The following is an 8,524-nucleotide window of genomic DNA, read 5'->3' as shown; positions in this document are numbered from 1 at the left end:
TCCATGTTCTAAGATAAATATTTACTACAGCAATTGTGATTTTAACAGCTTCCATTAAGTATTACTGCTACAGCAGCAATCAAAATGTCATAGTTACTGTTGATTTCTCCCTTTTTAATGATACCCACCCATGCTGTCTCTGCTAGTGTTATCTCTCCATTTTTTTTGTAGTTGTAATGTCTGCTGTCTAAAATGTCCACACCATCCCCCTCTGTCCATCACTGTTTGAACTTGTTGCATCCACCTGACCGGCCTCTTGAGTTAGTCAGGTTTATGCAGCAAAGCTTTAGCATTTATGAAATGGTGTTTAGTAAAGGCTGCTGAAAACAGCAAAAATAAATAAACAGAATTCGATTTTTGCCATCTTTAACTAAACATACTGAGTACTGTAATGCACAGCATACTGTTGAACACGTTGTTGCGTTGTAGTGCTGGATTTCTTAGTAATCACCAGTATTAATGGGATTTTGAATGAAGTTTTCATGATGGTTCTGTGTTTCACTTGCCCTGATTTAGTTCACTTAACGGTGTTCAGACTGAATGTGAGTTGAATTTCAGAGGTGGGGTGATTGCAGACAGAGTCAATGGAAAGATGCAAATTGACGTGAATTTGCCCGGGGTAGCGCAAACTGTCACAAAGATGTCAGTGTGAATTGAAAATGTTTCTACTTGAGCTAGAAATTTGCACTTAACTCAGGGGTTTTTATGTGGAGTTTTATCTGCTTCATAAACGTGCACGGGAGGAAAAAGGAGTGAGACTAGAGGAAAATGGCAGAAAAAAAAAATTGAGACTTCCTTGTGAGCTCTGAGATCAAGTCAGAATATGAGCTGAATGCAAACACTGCCAATAAACATGGTTGTTGCATCCATTTCCAGTTAGATTACAGCTAACATCTTTACAGTCGGTACATTGGTTGTTTGGGGACTGCACAGACTACACAAACAGTACAGTGGACGAATTTGTGTAAATTTTGCAAAGAGAAAATCCACATTCCTACATATGATAGGTAGTATCTCTAAAGTGGCTGACTCTGTAGAATCTTGAAAAATTAAGGGAAATTTAATGTACCATTAAACTAGAGTTGCCACTTGTGGCTACAGCAGAAGCTGTTGAGAAAAAAAATATAGTCTTTAAGTGAGTGCACAGTAAATAGGATGTGAAAGCACCATTGTCATTGCAGATCAAGGCCTCATGAAGCCCTTTCTGCTGCTTTTTAGCATTTAGCCTCTGGATATGTCAGGTTTAATATGACCAACATAGGCATGGATGGTGCTATTCTTGTGCTGTTAAATTGCCATCGTATATATGTACATCACAGTAGACCCTCACTGTCATGAATTGCTGTACAATACGTGATGAAACACTTACTATACAAGTATGTTGTGACCCTGTTAATTTATTTTGGAGAGACAGTGGCTCCATGCATTTTAAAAGCACCGTAGAGGAGATGGAAGCGTTCTACCTGTTTTCCAAAGCTGAAGTGACAGTGAACATGGCAGAGTGAGGCTAAATGGAAGATTGCATGCAAGCTTCTTCTTTTTGCCCCTGCTTTATTTCCCTTCACTCGCTCCGTTTTCACTGTGTATCGCTGTCTTCCTGTTCCCGTCGACATTCTGTCTTTCTTCCCATCCTATCCCCTACATTGTCTCCCCTCTTCTATCTCGCTCCCTCTCGCCATCCTCTCTCTCTGTCTGACAGCAGTAGGGCTCCTTTGGGAGGTAATTAGGAAAAACTCAACAGAGACACACACACCAGCTGCTGAAAACAAGGCTTTCAATACTTTCTACTCTCCGTCCCTGCATTACAATAGCAATAGGCTGGGAGTCAGGGGAAGAGGAGGATGAGGGAGGGTATGCAGGAACTACCAGGACATCTTTGGGGAATGATAGGGAGGAAAATGCAGCTTTGGTAAGCCCAAACTTTTATGCACTGAGGTACCTGATGCAAGTTTCAAATTACTTGTACCTGCTTGTGACACTCAGGTCTTGTCTTGTCTAGCAAATTGGCAGCCATGCAAAACTAACGCTCAAAGAGAAGATGACATATAAACTCAGAATGAGGCTACTCAAAGGAGACATATTTCAGTAATCTAGGTCAAAGACAAAGTTACTTTTCTTCCTTCAAGCAATTTGTTCACTTCGTTGTTGCACAAAACTGCATGTTATTGGCTCTTTGCCTATTGCTCTGCAGGCTAGTAAACAAAACCGTAGGACAAATCCTCAGTAAATGCACCTGATGGTCTTTTTCTTTTCAATGAACCTACCCCTGTCCCTCTGGAGTGATTTCAAGTGTTCTTCATCAAGCTGCATGGTCATTTTGTGCCCGCTTTGCACACTATGAGTGACCCAGTTCAAATATTTTCTCTTCAGAGAAAAAGCAGAGACTTCTCATTTAACAGTGTTGTTGACCAGTAACCAAACTTTAAACTGTGCCAATCATAACTTTAGTGTTTTGTGTTTTATAAGTCAAAGTCAAAGAATATAATAAGAAATGTTGTGGAGGAGATGCCTTTAATTCTGCTGTAGGTTCTGCCGTATACTTTCCAAATTATTACGACCTCTCTTCATCAGATTTCTTTTCCAGCATATTTAGCTCATTTTAGAGCACGAGGCAGTCAAGTATAATACTGTATATTGACACATTAATGCTTTTATTTTACTAAGGGAATCTAATGTGATCTCTAATATTCAGATAGATTCAAACCAAGTGATTAAGAGAAATACAACAAAGTAAAAGTCTCTATTACTGCTATTACCAAGGAGGTAATATTACCTTAATATAATATTAATTTTATAGGTGCTATTATAGGTAATAGTCAAAGCAGCTTTCCATCACACTTTGCCCTGATCCAGGACCATGATGGCCATGATGGACCCACACTTCTCTGTCTCTCAGAGGTTCACAAAATTTGTTATAGGGAGAATGTGAATATGAATTCACTGAGTTTCATGCAAAATTCATGACCACTTTCCAGGTTGGAAAACAAGAATAAGAGTCTGTAGCCACACTAGTGTCATTCATTGTGTGAGTCAGTTGTTTCAGCCCAGGCGGATATTTAAGTCTGGACCAAAGTGGTGGACCAACCAACAGAGCGATATTGCCATTCACTGAGCCATGGCACTTGCGTGACTAAAAAACAACTTCAGGCAGGTGTAACGTAACAAGGAACATGATTTGCTCTGACTGAGAAATCCCAGTGATCCATGCAAACCATGTAAAATCAAAGATGGCACAGAATTACTTCCTCTCTCACTGACTAAGGCACTCAGTGCTGCCACTGGTGATGATACATGGCACAAATAGAACAAGTTCTGATTTAAAATGGCTTAAATGTTGCTGTTTTCTGTGTGGAAGTATTCAAACTAACTTTATTTTCACAGAAAGCTCACAGTAAGCACCCTGTACATCACTGCAACTACTGTTTTGGGTGGTAGAGCAGCAGAGGTCTGTTAGGTTGTGTAACACATTATTACAACCATGGAGTAGTTAGCAGTATCAATAAGGAATGATACTACTCAGAACCCAACATTTGGGGAGATGTTTAATTTTCTTCCTCTTAGTTTCTTAGTAGTGTCTCTGTTACACAAAGAGCGTAATATTCTGTGAGTGTGTAATAACTACATCTGCACCGCTCTTTGTTGCCCTGCAGATACACAGTATGTTATTACAGAGCTCAGGGTGAGACAACACAGCTGCAGTTTGGGGTGGTTAGAGGAGGATGGGCCGCTGTGTGCTGCACATACAAGCGTACGTAAACACTGAATATACAGAGGCAACATTCACATTCACATTCACCTGGAGTAATCTATCTCTGCCACTAAAACCCTTAAACATCGCCTGATACGTGGGAGACATGCTTTACTTGGCCAACTAAGATTTTCTCCCACGGTCCAGGAATTAAAAGAGCAACTTTATTATCTGTCTCTGTCATATTTAGGCACTGAAACGTGAAGAGACTGAACGAATGAGATAAGGGTCTTCTAAATAAACTTGGAAACTCTCCTACTTTGTATTCTGAACCCATCAAAGATGTATGGTGCATTATTGCTAATGTTTTGTTGCAACCTCCTGAAGATGGATGGATGGTCATGCTGAAGTATAGTGAGGATGAATGGATAGCTTTTCTGCAGTGCGGAGAGAAGGGATAGATGGTCAGACTATGCCACAGCATCAAGGAAGGGGCTGAGGATGGATGACTCACCTTCTCTGTCTCTGTGGACTTTAGGACAGGGAGGACAAACATATTTGGACGGCTTCCAAAAGACAGGCACCTATTGCCTTTAAACTCAAAGGCAAGTGACGAAAACGGCTGTATTTTAAAACAGGATTAACCTGTGGCCACGTGTGTCTTTCACACTCTGTTGCTGGTCAGATCCTCCAAAATGATGTTCCGTCCTTTGTTTGGTTTCTGATTATTACTGGGTTGTTCATAAAAGCTAAAGCAAACATGGCAGTTTAACTAAATCACAGAGAAATCCTGTGAAGAATGCTATGATTAAAATTTGTGGGATGTGCAGCAGAGAGATACGAAGAAAGGGAAAAAAGAAGAGCAACAGAAACAAAGCCCTCTTTAGTGATGTTTAACATTTAAACTCTAATTGTATTAGCAGGGTTCATTAGCTTGATTTGGTTACTAGTGATTTGACACACACCTGGGTTTTTCAGTTGGTGGCTTAAAACTTATCTGGAGCTGTTGTCAGAGCAACAACTCCTTAAGCCCAAACCTGGAAAACTGCAGCTTATTGAGCTGGATCATTACCAGGAGTTTTCAGCACGCACTAATCTCAGATATGACTCCTCCAGAGGCATCCATAGAGAAATGTTGATATTACTATGATTGTTTTAGTTTGCTGGCCTGGCTTTGACCAAAATCCCGTCCTAGCACCTCTAAAGCTTATGTCTTGTTTCTTTAATCCATACAAAAAACAACTAAATACTGCAAATACTAAAATTTATTTACATTATTCATAAAAGTTGTATATAGTCAGATTATTAGATTAGATTATTTACGTCAGTCTGATTTCTGTCATGCCTTTAATCTGATTTATGGAAAATTGTATGTATTCAGTAAGATACTGCTGATTCTTCACGTTAAAATTGCCATGGTGACATATCAACCAATGAGGAATACAACGATATGATAAGGTCTTAGACAGCATGCTGCATTCAGGGACACTTAGACATCTAACTTATGTCTCATTAGTCAAAGCAGAGCTTTACTTTCAGTGCTTGTGCAATATTCTTGGAAAATCTAACTCGGGGAGTAAATGAAAAGCAAATCTGATCTTTGTGAAAAGAATACCAACAAACAAAAAAATCTGCTTGTTTCTGTTGAATGGCTGAATGATACACTCTGGGAAGTGATCTGCAGTGATGTTATTGTGCACAATTTGCAGCAGATGTTGAAATAATACTGAAATATGGAAAAGCACCAGTATGCTCCTTTAATACGTGTGTACATTCTGCATTCCCTTTTAGTCCAGGGTAAGATCAGAGAGATGTTTGAATGATTTATGGTGAGATGGATGTTCATACACTTGCATTGAGTGACTGTTAGTGGTGATGCAGGCAGGCAGCGTAGCAGGTGTACTGTATACAGTGCAAACTCTCTTTAGTAAGATGAAAGCTGCCTTTGGCCACCATGTGGATCGTAGTGACAGCTCTCCAGTGGCAGCGACTTACTACAGCTGCCTCTTAGATGTCTTTAATAATCCACAACTTTCCATTTTCCACTTAAACTGTTAGAAAAAAGCAGGTAGCAGTGGCATGAAACAGTAGCTGCGGCAATTGTTGACACAGCGGGTCACGGCAGGCTTGACGGAAGTCATATCATCACCAATCCATAAAGCCTGGAAAATTCCTGTTCAATTTGGTGATACAGCAGCTCTTAGAGGGAGTCGGGGGGGCTCAGGGGATGGAGTCACTGCTGAAGAACTAAATGACTTACTTGTGTTTTTAAAGCTCTTTAAAGAGCAAATCTTGGATAACAGTATTTTTTTTTTCCTGCAGTGTTTATGATCTCAAGGTGCTTACATGGGCTCTGTGGTTCATAGCAGCAAAATTACAATGTGTTTGGTGTGAGTACAGGAGCGTGGGGCTGATACACCTCCGCCGGTAGTCATTTGTATAATATCTGAGCTACTGGGGGGAAAGTGCCAAATCATTAAGTTATTTAATAGTTCATTGAGTCTCTACAGTTGGGTGGTAATTAAACAACATTCGATCAATGTGAGGAGGGAGAGGCAGTGGATGACATTAAGTAGATGAGATGGTCTTAACCCCTGCAAACTGCTAGGATCAACTGATTGGCAATTAATGTTCTCACCAGCTGCCACTGATGAAACCTCCTGAAATGACTTTGAAAGCTTAAACTTTCCAACAGTTCTGAGACTGGAACTTTCTGTTTTTCTAGTACAGGGATGGTACAGCTCTGTATGTATGCTTTCACATGATATCTAAATATTAATCATGTTCTTTTATACGCTGGGCTCACCACAACAATTAAAAGTATTTATTTGTCTTTTGTATTTATTTTAAAATAATTAGTTTTACTTAGCAGTGAGTCATTGAATTTTATCACACCCTTGAAAATCTACAAATTTTTTCCATCTACCTAAAACTTAGCCTCTAACTTGCTGCTTCTTGAATCATATTAGCATCTGGGGATTATAAATATATAGAGACATCTGGGGATTATTTATAAATATAGAGATGAAATTGTGTGGGGAAATTAGACAGAGCCAGTACACAGTGTTTGCCACTGGTGTCTCATAATTTGGTAGTGTTTTTTTTTTTTTTCTAATCTTTCTGTTTTCCAGTTTTTTTACCCAGCGCACTTAAAGATTTTCAAGTCTGTAGCTCTTATTAAAAATAAATGGGGGAAGGGGGACGGGGGGAAGCAAGTGACATGCTTTAAAAAACAGGTGGTTGTAAACAGGAAATGAACAGCTGTCTGTTGTCTCATGTTCTCAGTCTCATGTCCTGCTGACTCATCCATCCACCCTGACCTCCTGTCGACAAACATGTCACTCGTCACCTGAATTCCTCCTCTGCTCTTGTTATAATTACTACAGCCACTGGAGGGCTTTGTCACTCTGATGTTGTTTTGGGGCATTGGCCGAAATGGCCGGTGCTGTCGCTCTTATTGGGTGGACAGTCTCACCTTCTGACCACACATCAGAGTTTTGAGTTACTCTCTAATACCTGCAATTCATGTGCTGAAATCCTGATGTGCATGATCCTTTCAGGTGAGTGCACAGTGAGGCGTGCACAATGCAGACTTGATGTTCACGTTGGATGGTTCTGCACAGGTGCACGGCAACATGAATGGAAGTGTAAAATCACACACAGGCACACACACACTATGCTACACTGAATGTAGCTCCCTGTCAGCTACAGTCCTTTTAATCACTAACCTTCTTTTATTCATGGTGGTTTTGAGAGTATTTAATGTTAATCGTTTTCATTGTCACAACATGTGGTTCAGTGTAGGTGTTTGTTAGGTTTCATAAAATATAACCACTGTGAAAATTTGATATCTACAGCGCAAGCCTCCTCAGACCAGACACCTGTTTTGTGGAGATCAGTCAGCCATGTAGCATCAGGCAGTGAAAACACTGTGTCAGTGATGTCTTTTTACAAACATGCCATGATCTTATAACATAATAAAAAAAATGGAAATGGATTAGAAACTGTGGTCTGACAGATGATAATGGCAAAAAACACAGAGCCATCTAACAGACGCTAAACCCACAGTAAGAGCCAGTCTCATTGTAATGATGATGCTGTAGGAGACTGTGAAAGACATAAAGGATTCTGAGCACAGGGTCCGATTCTCAGAAGGGCAGCTGCTGTATTGATCATAAACAGGGAAGTCCCATGAAAACAGCTGAAAGGTCAAGCCGGCGGGACACTGTCTGCAAAATATGAAAATCTCCAACTTATCTGTGATTATAATCACAGTGCGCCACCTCATCTGTTGCCTGCAGGCAATTAGCATCTGGATGGGAATATGTCAGACAGAGCAAATTAATTTCATTATGGAACATGATACACGGTGAAATAATTGCTCTCAGAGACATGCAGTAAAATCACAGTAAACTGTGTATCTTGTTTGAGTATTTACTGTGTAGTCCTACGTGTAAAGCTGTAAAACACTGGCATTATTGATCATAAAAGTGCCTCTAAATTGACCTGTAATGTTTCATTTGATTGGATTTCCTGAAGACACTTACGGCATTTTACATCTTCACATGACTTCCTGTTAGCTCCCCTCATCCACTTAATTCCTTCCATAGTGTTGAAACACCTACACACACACACAGTGTTAAAAAAGTGTTTCATCCAAGTGTATAAGTTCAGTGCTTAATTCTATCATCTCCCAGTGGCTGTGTTTCTCATCAGGAGCAAACATTACAATGAACAAAACCGACATGAAAGCTTTCAGCTCATAGCAAAGTGCAATTTCTCTTCCCCGCTCTCTCTAAAATATTAACACCAGAAGCAGCTTTGATCTCGTTTAAC

This window comes from Toxotes jaculatrix, chromosome 2 (genome assembly GCF_017976425.1).
Source record: "Toxotes jaculatrix isolate fToxJac2 chromosome 2, fToxJac2.pri, whole genome shotgun sequence".
NCBI lineage: Eukaryota > Metazoa > Chordata > Actinopteri > Toxotidae > Toxotes > Toxotes jaculatrix.
The sequence above is the reverse complement of the archived record's forward strand: the minus strand, read 5'-3'. Positions refer to the sequence as shown.